Source organism: Glandiceps talaboti, chromosome 19 (genome assembly GCF_964340395.1).
Source record: "Glandiceps talaboti chromosome 19, keGlaTala1.1, whole genome shotgun sequence".
NCBI lineage: Eukaryota > Metazoa > Hemichordata > Enteropneusta > Spengelidae > Glandiceps > Glandiceps talaboti.
Window position 1 is genome coordinate 18330976 of NC_135567.1, and position 15819 is coordinate 18346794.

Below are 15819 nucleotides of genomic sequence, written 5' to 3' on the forward strand. Positions count from 1 at the left end.
TAAAGCACTCATTTCATCAAACGCTGACTAATTTAGCATATATAATTTTAAAAAAGTGAACAGAAAACGACATTTCTAGTCTAAAATCATGTATCAATAATGCTAAAATTAAAAATTTTTGGTAAAATTTATTTTAGTTTTGGCGCGAATATGTGTAGTTCATCAGATACATGTATGTGCCCCTAGAGAGAATTTCCAAACTAGTGACAACCATTTTGTACATCTATTACCAGTGACGTACATATTCTGTTCTTGTAATTTCCAAAATATAGAAAACAGTTTAAAAAAGAACTTGAATTTAAAACAAAAGACGGGTTATTTATTCACTAACAGATAAAATCACTTTAAGAATAATTAACAAGAGATATTACTGACTTGAAAATTTCAGAAATTGAATTATTTCAATAACACCATTTACAGAAGGTGTTAGGTGTTACGAGTAGGTCTTCAATGGTTTTTTAACACAAAACAGACTGTTTTATTGAGACGAATATGTTACACTAAGGAGCCTTAACAAAATATTCAGCGTCAAAAGTGGTAAGAAACAAAAAAAAATACATACTAGAGTAGTACAAAGGCCAGTCGTACAAAGGGTCCCTGGAGAGGGGGTCGGCTACCTTTACTATCATTTAGATAAGTCACGATGTTTGCTGGTCAACTTTGTAAACAAATCATTTTTTGAAAACACAAGTGATTATTTGGGGTCTTTATCTTGCGTTTCAAATCTGGAAAACACCAAATATGAGTTATTTTGAACGGGAAACGTGACAAAGAGAAGTGTTCAAGGCCGCGTTCAAGGGAGTACGTGTAGTTACATTGGATGACAAATGATTAGTTATGTCATGTCGGAAGGCTCAAAGCGGCGGCGCGAGTGCGCACGACTTTTTCTCCGTGTTTTGTAAGCTTGGTAACAATATTTTCGATGAAATTTTGATTCATATTATATTTAAAAATATGAAAGAAGGTTTTTCTTCCAAAATGGTGAGCTTAGTCCTGAATTATTTCCAGCAGACGACAATTTTCAAAACCTCAAATATACTCACTGTTATACGAAAGAATGAAATCAGCATAAAGCTGACAGGGGGCATTGGCCTAAAGATGTCTCCACATTAACAATTCAAATGAATATTAGATGGTCGAAGCGCAAAGACAAAACGAAAACGATGCATTGTGACAAAGTGCGGCCCGTTTTTGAGGTTCGAATTTAGTCCATCGTATCGCCACTCTCATTAAACAAATCCAAGGACACAGACGACATACTTAAGCCACAAAATCGCTACATCAACCGTGCAACCTAAAACTATTCGTTCGAGCGCCACAATGGATATCAATTAGAAACGAGCGACGAGCTAGGTCGTAGTACGGAACATCATTGTCGCACACAAATATTTGGAGGCCAAATTTTTTGCGTGGCAGTTAAATTTAGAAGCCAAGGAACAGTCCTGGTATATATTGAATTGTTAAACAGATACATGTAACTTAGACACTGTCACGTATCTGTTGACAGTCGACCTAAATATTACAGATGAGGGGGAAATATTGATAACTGTTGACGACACAATGGAAGCAGACGACCGATCGTGTCTCTTGCTTCAAGCACGACGTTTTAAAAGATAAACCAGATGGTAAAAACAAACAAGCAGGCAAAAATACAGATGGAAAGAGAGAGAATGTACCAACCATTGAAGTGCTGTAGAGCATTTAGTACGGGTCACGGTACTCCTAGCATCGCGCCGGAATTTTCTGTCTTTTTTAACGTAATCCAAGCCCGCCATATTTTGAACGATTCTGACGATACCCCGTTTGAGAGTCTGTCTTCACCGATATGTACAATCCCTTACGCTCTGCTGTAAAATTCAACGAACAGGCACATTTTTGCGCTGTGTTTAGACGAAAAAATTCAGTCAAAATTTGTCCTGAGAAACTCCAGACAAATTTTATGATCTCATAAATTTTCTTATTTAGTGTCCCATAGAGGCAAAAAGTGTACGTTTATGGCAACCACGTGATCGATTTGCACCAATCGCATTCATCAATAGCTGTGTAAAAGTACAAATCATTCGAGTAGTTTTGCCGAAAAATCCATAAATTTTATCGCTGTTTTTCAATAGATTGGCCTTGTTGAAGTCATAAAAAACGGCTCTAATCAGCCTCCCGCTCCACTGTCTTTGTCTTTTAAAAACTCACTCCAAGCTGTGTGTGTTAATTATTGCTGAGTACGTTGGAACTAACACGACGGGCATACGCTCTCTCTTACTGTCTATGGATTTACTATTTCTGTTCCTAACGCTGTGGAAAATACTTCCTTGAAATGCCAATCTAAATTCCAGGATTCATTCGTATGTAGGTAGGGAGGCTTATTTTTCAACTTTTTTTTCTGTTATTTTTTATTTCTGTGTTGGTTTGGTTCTTCATTGGGAGATACAGGTTATCTAATTTGGTCACATAAAGTAATTCGGCCTTCATTTTTAACCTTCAGTCATAACAACTTCTGTCAAAAAAGAGGCGGAAACTGACCACGTTTGTACTTAAAACCCCTTGGCGTTCACCACGACATTAACATTTCAATGTTAGTTTGCATCACTCAAGGTCATTGCTAACATCTAAAAAAAAAGAAGAAGCAGACTACAACATATACATCACCTACAACACATTCAAAGAACCGAATCAAAACATTTAAAAAAAAAAACTTTTCAAAGAATTGAAGTTGGATATTTAGTTGTGTTTAGGGATATGTTTTGGTGTTAATATATTCGATTCGCATATTAATTTGCAATTGATTGACACGTTTCGAACATGGCGCAGAATACCATGGCCTCACGATGAATCTCTGCAGTTAAAACACAGTCTAATTTTGGCAACACTTTTTCAAAATGGTTCCCTTGTATTGGTTTTGCAAAAAAGCTAAATCAAAGCAAACGAAAACGTCTGTAGAGACTGATAAAAATGTTAGTTTTCGTTGGTGAAGTTGAAAAACTCGAATCAACTATTTTTGAAATGTAATTATATGCAAAAAGCTGTGTGAAGTGTGTCATATCTAGCGAATGATTACTATCATGTTATCATCTTTGTCTATACGATTCTGTAATCGTTTCAAAAAAACAGACATTACACTAGATAGAGAAACAACAGACTAAATAAATACTTGAACAAAATAACAAAAATAACAACATTTTTTTGAAGCATTTTGAAGACTTGTCATGATAGAGGACATTTTTACATAAATATATGTATCAAAATCGAATTACAATCAAACCAAAGACATTATGTAACACAATATACTGTCTAACAATATAAACACAAACGACATGTGTTATCTTGTTCTCTTGCTACAATACAATCTGCAATTGTAGATTCATACACGACAAAATATGGCATAGCTATATTCTGAGAATGTAGAAATAAGACCGACTTACAAATGCACGTTATCTGTTATATTCTAACATGGCATATCGTAGAAAAAAATTGAAAAATAATGCAGTACAAAACATGTGTCATTCGTTAGTAATAATATATGTTGTCTTTCTAGTACCTGTCATGTTATATCTGTCCTTGGCCGTTAACTCGACCTCCCTGATAAATAACAAACAAACAAACATGTGTATTACATATAGTAGTTGTTATTTAAAATTAAGAGTTTTAGGCACCATTTCTGCAAATTTGTTGATTTCATAATTCTGTTATTTTGAGGAACGCTTTTGGTGTTGTTCACTGGGGTTGCCAAAATGAAAACAAAATAAACAAAAACTAAACAGAATGATTTGACTGCACAGTCATATTTTTGTTTCGTATCTATAGCAACATACAAATTGTCTTTTGAAATGTTTTATCTTGTTAAAGTTCAAGTTTGTAGCTTCAGTTTTCCTAGGAGAAGTTTGTTGGGTTTGTTTTGAATTCAGTGGCATGATCTCCCTCACAACACTTGCCACTCCATACGGGCTGTGTAGTGTTCCCTTTGTTAAACATTTCCACACTATCATCACAATAGCAATTCTTGTAATATAAAGATCAACTGTTTGTAAAATGGAGACTGCATTTTATGAAAAATGGTTGAAAATATGGCAATTTTTGACCAAATATAAATTCGTAAGTTCAGATTATTAGATGTCATTCTGAAATAACTTGGAGGTTTACAAATACAGTCTGAAGCAATGTGATTCGCCAACTTGTAACATGTTATCAGAAATATATTTGAAAGTTGAAATTTAGGCGTTTGGAAGCTGGTAGTCGTTTCATGCCATTTTTCACAAATTACTTCGTTCATGTTGTATCTAAGGTACGCCTTTGTCATCTCCTGAATCGAATATTTGTGTCGATGCCATTTTCTCTTGCCAACTCATGCATTATCACAGGTCGGGGTACGAATCTCAATCTGTTATTTGTCACTGTGACTGCGACGACAAGCTTTCAAGCGATTATCTCATTCTGTGCCTCTATTTTAACCTATTGATTACCCACACATTAAAGCTAACATCAAATCAACAAAATCCTCGTTTTTTCCAAACTTTTTGTCTAAAAATACATTTATTTTAGACCCGAAATGATTAATACCAAATATTAAAATCTAAGAGTGGTCGATGTTGCTGATATTACATTAAAAACATCTCATTATGGAAGTTCTAAGATTTGAAAATAATCTCCATATTACAGAACTACTTATCGTCTTTCGAAGGAAAAATTCTTACCGCAATTAACAAATATGAAGTCCTGTTTTTTTTGGCGCCAAGTTACTGACGAATAAGAGATGTGTTATGTGTATGTTTTGTATTTTGTATGGTCGAATTTATGGCTGTTTGGTTTGTTAACATCTGTTACTTACGATTAAATGTCTATAAACGCAAACAAAAATTTATATGAATCACTGATTTGGGGGGAGAGAGAGAGAGAGAGAGAGAGAGAGAGAGAGAAGAGAGAGAGAGAGAGAGAGAGAGAGAGAGAGAGAGAGAGAGAGAGAGAGAGAGAGAGAGAGAGAGAGAGAGAGAGGGAGAGGGAGAGAGAGAGAGAGAGAGAGAGAGAGAGAGAGAGAGAGAGAGAGAGAGAGAGAGAGAGAGAGAGAGAGAGAGAGAGAGAGAGAGAGAGAGAGACTACTTTTTTACAGCACATCCCATAAAGGAATACTATAAGGATATAAAAGATGACGAACACAGATATAGTACCATATAAAATTAAACACAGTACTGGACAGAGTCACTGACGAACAAAAACAACACCAAAGCATAAGATATGTAGATACGTAGAAAATAGAATCATGACATCAAAACAACAAACCCCCCAAAAAGAAACAAATTCCTGTAAATATAATTACGAATGCAAAAAGACAGATACAAGGTGATATAATATTTAGTTGATATTATAATAAAAAAGAAGTTTTAGAATTAGTGAACCCAGAAAAGAGTCAATCAAAATAAAAATAATAACTTATTATGCTCAGGTTTTTAGGAAGTTATCTGGTTTTCATTCCTCAATTGTACAAAGTAACAATTTAATGTTTGTCAGTTTGTTTATTCGTACTTTCGATGAAGTTTTGAGGAAAAAGACTGTTAATTTTTTTTAGACAGACTGTATTTATCGTGTAATCCTATCGTTTCATTTGTTGTGTCAAATATGGTTTTGTCTCAGAGAGCGTTGTAGGGTGTAAGAAGATGTTTTTAACTTCGCATATATTATTCTTTTCCCTACTTTTATTTAATTCTGTAAATGGATATTTTTTGTCTGAAAAAACTTAAATAATAATAATAACAAGTATTATTATATAAAATCCTTGGCATAAAATACGCTGTAGTAAAAATAAGAGTATACATGATACAAAAATAATAATTCGCTGTCAGAATCATTCAAATTGTTTATGTTATTCGCAGATATAATTTGTAAAGTCTTTAGGAAAATACAACCATGTTTTGAACATTTTGAAACAAGAAACTAATTTTGTATGTGCGCTGATATTACTATATCTGAAGTAAAAATTTTAACTCTCTGTCATTTTACTTGACACGGAGAGTAGATATCATATCTAATATATATAATATGCCGATAAGAATCAGGAGAGTTTATTTATATTTCGTTTGTAAGAGAAGACCCAAGTGTGTCTTTTCTGTCTGAGATGTATTCTCTACAGACAGTTATCGTTTCTGAAATCTTAACAAAAGTTAATTTGTGGAAAGTTGATAACAAATAACAACACAATCTTTCAAACTAAGAACAACTCTCAAACTAAGAACAACTCTGAGATGCTTGTAGAAAATATGTGCTCTCTCTCTCTCTCTCTCTCTCTCTCTCTCTCTCACTCTCTCTCATCTCTCTCTCTCTCTCTCTCTCTCTCTCTCTCTCTCTCTCTCTCTCTCTCTCTCTCTCTCTCTCTCTCTCTCTCTCTCTCTCTCTCTCTCTCTCTCTCGTTGGCTGTCTCTGTACAGAGAGTGTATCAACTTGATACTGTACTCTAACATCCCTAACCCTAAAGTCACTGTCTTCTTTATTTGATCTCTGCAGTTCATAAACAAGCTAGCTATGGTACACAGCATATACATTGGAACTTGTGTTATTCAGGCTTGCTTTGTCGCTTGTTTTCCATTTAATGTCTCTCAACATGCCTGTCTGTGTCATCATCGATCCATGTTTCTTTTGCCTACACGTCTTTCTGTCTAACCAGCTCTCTTCCTCTTAGTGTGCCTCTGATTCCATTTGTTTGTCACTGTTTGACTTTGTCTAAAGATGTCTGTTTGTATGTCTCTCTCTCTCCCCGTCTCTGTCCCTCTGTCTCTCTGTCTCTCTATCTATCTCTCTGTCTCTCTGTCTCTGTCTGTCTCTCTGTCTCTGTCTCCCTGTCTCTCTTTCTGTCTCTCTGTCACTCTATCTCTATCTCTCTCTGTCTCTCTGTCTCTCTCTCTCACCTCCATTTTTGGTGCTTTGGAACGTTCAAAAATATCTCTTTATGCATACTTTGATATGTACAAAGGTTAATTGTTACAATCTGACAGCAAAAATAATAAAATAAATGGTTGATGGACAAATATGATGAAAGTGAAGATATCTCTATCTTTCATCTGTTCTCATGAATTGCTTTGATAATATCAATCAAATAAGATAATGATATTTAATCTGAACTGAAATAGATTATTCTTTGGAAAGATTTTTCATTCCTTGTAAAAATGATTATCGGTTTTGTTTAGTTTTCTGTTGAAAATAAAGTTGTAATGTACTCAAATTAAAAAGAAACCTATACAGTTTTGTTAAATAGCTTCCATGACACCTTGTTCAATATTAAACCGGTGGATAATGGCGACCAGTTATCTTTCATTTTGACCAAAACATGATGAGACTTTGATTGACAGAAGTCGATCACCTCCAAATGACGTCACCTCTTCTGAATTCGCTGTACGTATAAAATTAGTGAGAATGCACTGGTAGAATTTTGTCAACTGTGTAGATTTTTAATCAAAATACTTTCTGTGTACACATCTCACCATTCCTTTTGAAGTTTGATTAAAATATATGTTTGAATTTAGCAGATAAATCACTTTTAAAAATCATATTAGAATTGTTTTCTATATGACGAGCAGCTTTTAGTGTTCTAGTTATTAAAGAATAAATTATTGAGTTCTACATACATATTTTATATACATATTATATTCTACACATGCTATATTTCTACATACATATTATATATATTTTATTTTATACTTATATACTTATATATATATCATATATATATATATATTATATATATTTTATTTTGTATGTATATACATATATATACATATTATATTTCTACATATATATTTATTTTATTTTATATATACATACATATATACATATATTATGCCAATTGTGTTATACTTTCTGTGAAATTAAGAGTTTTTCCTCTACTGAAATGGATAACATTGAAATGTGAAATAAGTACAAGACTAACTTCATATTCTATTTTGTTGTCTTGAAATATGCATATTCGACGTCTTGTATCATTAATATCATTACTTAAGAAAAAATGGACTTTTATGTGTAAGATTTCAGAATATTTGTCCCAATATGTATTTTTTGTACAATCTGATCAAATGAATTACATGGGATTGTAGTAAAGATGCAACTTCGAAGCTAGTTCTTGTTTTATCTTATTTTATACAAACCTACCAATTCTTTCAAAGTGTATCTCGCTGTACAACAACTGGTACTCGTTTAAAGCATATCATAAATTTATTGCCAGAAATTAAAGGTTTACAAAATACTCTAATCTTATCTACAAATGTACAAATATATCAAAATTAACAAGTCAAATGTGCCATAAAATAGAATAATGTAGAGAATTACAAACAAATTTCTGGCTATGCCCACAAAAATAGTTCTTAGAAACTAATCGAGTTCGCTCGTGGCTCCAAAGAAGAACTCAATGTAATTATGCGGTGCGTTGTGTCAGACTGACAGCTTTTATTCTAATTCTCTAGTTAGACTGATATTTGTTTATCTTACAAAAGTACAAATATGACATTAGGGTTAGGGATATTGGAACACAGAATCATGGTAATATAATTATTTTATCTAGCGTTAACTTACTATCACACTGAAGGTTGGACTCGTGTTTTTCAGATGGACACATATATATATATATATATGTATATAAACTATTACGCTCTGCCACTGCGGTATAGAGCACTGTCTTAGCAGATTGATACTCACCGAGTTATATATATATATATATATATATATATATATATATATATATATATATATATATATATATATATATATATATATAATATTCATGTATCTATTTATGTATGTATGTATTTAGTTAGTTAGTTATTGCCAGTTTCAAAGTCAAAACCTACATGTCAATAGTAGCAAAATCATAGTATGCTATAATTATAAACAAAACAGAATTGGCAATTTGGAGTCGGAAAAAATAGCTTTTCGTTAGTCGAGCTTGGCTCCATAAATATATATGTTATATTCAAGGACAACCAGAAGCGATATTTTTAACTTTGTGTTTTATTTTTATTGTTTTGCAATACGGTTTCAAAGTAGTTGCTAAATTCGGTCCTGTGATAAAAATATTACTAAAATACATCACAAACCCAAAAATAAGACATTATGGTTAGACATGTTGGAACACATAATCATGTTAAATCAAATATCGTGAGATGGTTTATCAAGTGCAAACCTCCTTTCACACTAAAGGTTGGGCCTCGTGCTTTTTTTCAGTTTGGTTGATACCAGCATATATACAGCCCATAACTCCAAACTAAAACATTTTCTCTATGTACCACAGTCGTTTATAGCATCCATATCAAATTTAAAAGTATACTTTTTCATTTGATTATTGACCACATTAGAAAGGCTACATGCTCTGGATTGTAAATAAACCAATTGAAAAAGAATATTTTTACACTTGATATGAATGCTATAACATATAGCATGATGTGTAAATGTGGTGAGTATGAGACGAAGTGACACCTTTGACTTCATTTACCATCGGTGTTCTCTCACTTGGGGTTGTAGACAATCAAAAGTGGTACTGTGTCTCGTACTACCCCTGGACAGAGATTGTGGTTAGGTGAGTCACAGGTAGGGTAATGGTTGGGTAAAGGTGGGTAAACTGGACTTTCGTGTAGTGTGAGTACAGCTAGACTGTGTACAAATTGGAGTCTATGTGAAAGGGAAACATTGCAGCCAACCTTGTATGTTGTATTCCTAAAAACACAAAGCCAATCGGCAGCTTCAATCAAACATGGCTTATTCGTTTGATTCAGCATATCCGCACTGCAATGTACAATTGAAATGATTTTTATCAAGATGTATACTCTGTAATACATAATATTTCCGATACAAAGAAGGGTTGTTGTTTTTTGTTTCAATTGTAATATTTGGAAAGAAAATACTCAGTGTTAATGAGAGAGAGAGAGAGAGAGAGAGAGAGAGAGAGAGAGAGAGAGAGAGAGAGAGAGAGAGAGAGAGAGAGAGAGAGAGAGAGAGAGAGAGAGAGAGAGAGAGAGAGAGAGAGAGAGAGAGAGAGAGAGAGAGAGAACTTTTAGAGGTCGGACAGGCAGACTGACAAACAAAGAGAGAGACTGAAAATATGAATGAACAATGAGGAAACAGATATACATCGCGATAGTGGAGAAATGTGTCAGGGGAAAGATACATTGGAGTGAATGAAACAAAAATAAACAAAAACTTGAATAGAGATCTGAAAAAGTTGATAGTTTTAAATTGTGTAAATAACAAAAGTGAAAAACAATGTCTTGGATAAAGTAAGTTGATAGACATACACAGGAAAGCGGACTCTATAGGAAGAACTACTCAGATCAGAACACAAAGGTCTCCTGGACATTCGTTTATCTACATTCACCTGACACTTATTGTTCCCAAGAGTTTGGATTACGAATAGAATAGAACGTCCTAACCACAAGGGGAGCTTCTCTCTCTTTACATAAAAAAAGATTACATCGTTCTGTTCACAAAACAAGTCTCATTAAGACTCAAAAGTCTCTGCTTGTTACCATGGCGGATAAAGAAATTTTTTGCAAACAATTTTGAGTCATTCCAAAAGAAAATCTTAGGTCAGACAAAACAAAACTAAAAATGGCGCTGTTTTTACTTGTGCAAGGTTTGATATTATCTTCTTCGTACAGAATGTCGCTTCACACTCAATCTACGCCCTTCTAAATGTTCTCAATGTAATCAGATCAAACTGAAACTCGAATTCTGCACGTAATGTAACAAAAATTGTCGGTATTTTAATTGTAGAGTAATTTTCCGTTTGTTTATCAGCAGTTATTTAGTGTCAATAGAAAGTAGGCTTTGGAAGAATGAAATAAATAAAATGGCGGAAAAGGCGGGAAAGCATTGAACGGACAAATCATGAAAGTCGTCAAAAATGGCCACTCATCTTACACAATTTGACATGAATGAAACAGAGGCTTAATATTAATGGTTTGTTATCTCTGAAAATGGTGATACATTCGTGAATCTCAAATATTTACAAAATACTATTGTTTTTTTTACACATTACCGTAGACAACAAGGACAAGCCAAGTTTTCAATAAATGGTTCCCCGTATATTATCGTGTACATTTGTGTGTCAACATTTATTTTAGATTCAGTTCAAAGAAAAAAATATTTGTCTAGAAATGGTCATTGTGAAAAAATTGCATAATCTAAGTAAAATAAATGTTATGAGAAAATAAACTATTTATATTTTTGTTGAAATGGATTAGACGCCATTTTGTATCTTCTTGTCAACTTTTCGCACGACAAAATCAACTATTGTGGCATCATATGGTGAAAAAAAAATTATTTGTTTGTAGTTACATATATATTTGTGTGCTGTGCTGTGAGACACATTGAAACGTTATATGTCACCAGAACACTGTCAAACAAGTCATGTCGCCCGCATGAGTTTGTAACCCTTATCTTATATTATGCTAGGAGAAGGCGGTGACCCTTTGTGTATGTGTGGCTTTCACATGACCTGACCGACCCTGGAGTTTTGCCCCGACGATAATATTTTTATTCTTTTAAAACTGTTAAATCACTACAAGGCTGAGTAATACCAGGAAGTGAGATTTTAGGCCAGGTCGCATCTCTCTCTCTCTCTCTCTCTCTCTCTCTCTCTCTCTCTCTCTCTCTCTCTCTCTCTCTCTCTCTCTCTCTCTCTCTCTCTCTCTCTCTCTCATTCTAACTGCATCTGTATGTCTTTCTTTCAGACCTATTGTCAAGGCCATATAATAATAAACAAACATACAAACAAAACACCGCCATCTTTATTATTTATTCTAAATTCAAACGTTGTTGTTTATGTTGGTACATTGTATAAACAATGCACGGTAGATATAATAACGTGGTGCCAGCTAACAAAACTAGAATGTGTGTAGTGTAGTATTTAGTCATTTATGGACTATAGTGACGTCAGAAATAATATGCAAATTTCAAAATCTTTTATTTCATATTTTGTAATTCCTTGTTTGTAACCCAAAACATTTAAAATGTGTAAAAAATGTTGTTATTGTACGTAAAATAACAGACTTTTTACACTTTTTTGCATCTTTTTGCAAACAAGGACTTGGTATATGATATTTCACATTATTGTTTCTCTCAATGACATGTAGAAAAACATAGAAAAGTTGTTTTTTTAATCAAAATTCCTAAATACATACTCCATACGGCCTCTTTAAATAAAATTAGTCGAAAAGTTACTAAAATTTGAAATTGATTCACTACAATTTGAAGTAACCATATGCAAATAGGAGAGTTAATGACGTAATATAAGGAGCCAATCAAATTGCTCAATAGTACTCGAATTGATGACGTAAAGCAAGTGTTAAGTTTAAGCCAATGGTTCTCCTCATTTCCGGTGCGATTTGAGAAAATCGTGTTTTGTCTAACTGGTAATGAGATTTGTAGTATGGTTGTATGGGCACAAGATAAGAAACGTGAACATTCCAACCTCCATGACGGCTCCGAAATGATTTCAACATTCTCGACTGCTTGCTTAGTGACCGTATTAAAACCAAGCTGTATTTGGCAGGAAGTGAGAAATCTATCGAGTATGATCAACAGATATTAGCGTTCCATGTTTCAGACATTCTGACGATCTCAAAATTTCGACAGATTTTCTCAAAATTCTCAAAACATCGAAGCGTTAGATGATGACGGCTATTTCATGTTTGACTTGATATTCACCACCGAATAATGAAACAACAAAATGCCAATAAAAATATATAGAAACAAAATTAAAAGAATTTTCTAACTTTAAAATTTTATTTCTGACGATATCATATCAAGTATAAAATGTATATGAAACTAGTCCAGATTTCATCATGAATGCAAACATTTTTTAGGACAGAGACATGTTTGTTTAGTAATTGTTTGGTTGTGTCCGAAATGGGAAGACAAGATGGCCGTCACCTCTCGTGAATAGATTTACGGTAGCAGTATAAACAACCTTGAGAACTAAATTTTGGGAATAAGCACCAATTTGGAAGCCGTCATTGGTGTTGGTGCAACCATCAAATTGATTTCTGTGTAAGCCTTTGATATTTCGGAAATATCACTGTATAATTTTTGTGTAAAAATAGTGGCGGGAAGTAGTATATATCCGTCCCTTCACTTGTAGGAAAAATGTGAAAAATAAAGGAAATGAGTCACGTGACCATGAACTTTTGTCGTTCACCTATTGTTCGATTTTTGAATTTAAAAAAAAAGTTTGAAATTTCGTAAGGTTGTACAAAATATAAAATCAAAAGAATATTATTTGATCTAAAGCATTGATTTCACATCTATAATATTTCTGATTGTTTACATTACGCCAGTAACGTCATTTAAGAATTGACCTAATATTTTCATCACGTTGAAATTTGGGGAGAGGAGCATTAGAAACTTAAACAAAGGTATGATATATAATTTCTTCAATTTTTTTTTTCGAATTTGTATTAAGGGTGGATTTATAGTCGTTTCACAAATTTTGGAGGGAAAACGGTCAACCGTCACTGTGTCGTCAACTTTACGCGATATGTTTACCAACATTGTACAGTAGTTCTGATAGCAATTATGCAGAATGCGACTCAGACATTTTAGATTTAAAAGAAGCTTAGGATTATTCTAAGTGTCAAGGGAATAAATGAATAATCCAGGATATTTATTTTCTGAAAAGTCACAAAATGTTCGAGCGCGGGAGCGTGTGAGCAAACGAACAAGTAACACAGACTATACCTTTCAACGATTCGAAACGTCAGAAAAAAAGAGAAATTTCTCTCAAGTGAATTTTATTACAAATTTACACCTCAGTGAGTTGCCGTTCATACAATTCTGCTGGAATTTACCACTTGGTTGTATTGTCCGACATGGCTCTTTTGTTTGTTCTGTCACTCTTCCCTCCAAGACACAATCACTTTCACCACTTCTGTATGTCACCGTCTCCAGGATAAAAAAAACTCGCGAATGTATAACACTGTTTTATCATTATGTATATACACAATATACAGTTGGATTAGTCTTCCAAAACATTGAAGGAAAATACTTTACTTTGTAATTAGAATTCGTATTCATCCAAGTTGTTTTCGTAACAATAAAAACAAGTGTTATTTTGGCGCCTTTAACAGCGGTACGAAAAATGTACATACTTCACGAAACAAATGATACTGTTACTGTGATAAAACACACCAAAACACAGTAAATACATCATCATTCTTAGACTCAATTGGTTAGCGTGATTTCAAACATAGTTTGAGGGAGGGGTTAAATTTTGGAAGTGGCGTCTTCCTTTGTGTCAGGGTTAAAATATACGTGAAATGCTTGTGTAAATCGAACTATGAAATAAACAGTCCCAGGGATGAGAATATTTTGTGTTAGTTGTATTTTTAGTTCTAGCAGACGACAATCTTCAAAATTTCAAACCAGCATAAAAACAGGTGTTGCAAGAAGACGAGTGAATAAAACCACGGCATTTTGACAGGAGTAAATGTGTTTTGTGTATTTCGTTAGTTTGGCCTATGACGACGACGATTCCGTCCAGCTGTTCGGCAAGGGGATAGAGAAAACTTACCAACCTAGTGTACTTTGAACTGATCATTGCACACCCTCATTTTTCATCGCTGTTCATGTACAGCTGTGACATTACAGTCTGTGTTTTAGGACTTGCTAAAGACAGCCTGTATATTTGTCACCCTTCTCAAAATCTGGTACAGTTGGCAGTCTGTAACCGGGACAGCAAACTTCGAAACAGTACTGAATTCGAAAGGATTGTTTACGCAGACGATAAGTTGTGGTGTCACTGAGACGACAACATTACGAACTTTAGCCTTATATATTTCTCACAATTTCTCTTTTCGATACGGAAAGAAATAACTACTACACTATGAAAATCGATGTCCTTGTTATTTGTTTAACTCTGATACGTAGTTGTTGTTCCGACAAGCGGAAGCAATATCGACCTTTGTGGTCCGGATTTGTTTCCTTCGAATGCTACCGACCAAAATAGTTTTAATTTTGCAAGTTTTTGACGAAATCTAGGTCAATTCTGGATCAGGTGTATTGTAATTAGTCTTGGTAACGAGCTGCTTGAAGATTATGAGCAAAATTTCGACTTTTTTTGTAAATATTCTAGGTAACGTTCAAAAAGAAATCTTCATACTTTATCTGTTAGGTTTGATTCGTTACCTTGCAATAGCAGGGGCTTCTTCGTCCGACCAAACTACAATGAATTCAGTAACTGATTTGAACAATATTTTGGTGGACAACAGCACAGGAGAATGTTTTATGGAATAAGAGAAAATTGCAGAAGGAACACTATACATCTTCGGAAACTCACGGTGTGTTTTAACGAATCTATCAAACGACTGTGTCAGGAACATTGGATATGCCGCACGTCAAAACCATGTTGTTTCATGAAATGTGTATAACTTTTAAATTCTTTCCGTGTTACAATAATTTATTAAGTTTTAAAATACTTTTGATATTCACCAATTAAAATGATCAGACGACAGGAAATGAAAGTTCATGGCGTCCCAACTCAGTATTATTAAAGGTATTGTATAATATGAGCTTTAACGTTTGTGTGTATGTGTGAAGTCACATTATAACTGGTGATGCGATCGTGGAATACAGTAGTTCGCTATTTTGACAGCCTTGTTGTTATTTAGGGTCTGATATTTTGAAAACACTAGAATGTAGAAGCTGTATTTGTACGCCGATAAAGCAATAAAATGCACATTTTCCCTCAACAAAATTTCTGAATGAAAATTCTAGGCTCTTCATATAATTTTGACGACTAACACAACACAACAGTTTGCGTCGTTTATCAGTAATTTTAGTTCAGATTTCTCACTGCTA

The 15819-nt window shown here is 33.8% G+C and overlaps 1 protein-coding gene across 1 annotated transcript in view; it reads right to left on the reverse strand.

Moving 5' to 3' along the window:
* LOC144449951 (uncharacterized) overlaps positions 1-1751 on the reverse strand; it is a 99140-nt gene extending 97389 nt beyond the window's left edge. Inside the window, exon 1 of the mRNA XM_078140517.1 lies at positions 1681-1751. The gene's annotated coding sequence lies outside the window, so the exon portion shown is untranslated. The remainder of the gene's footprint in view (positions 1-1680) is intronic.
* Between the last annotated feature and the right edge of the window lie 14068 nt (positions 1752-15819).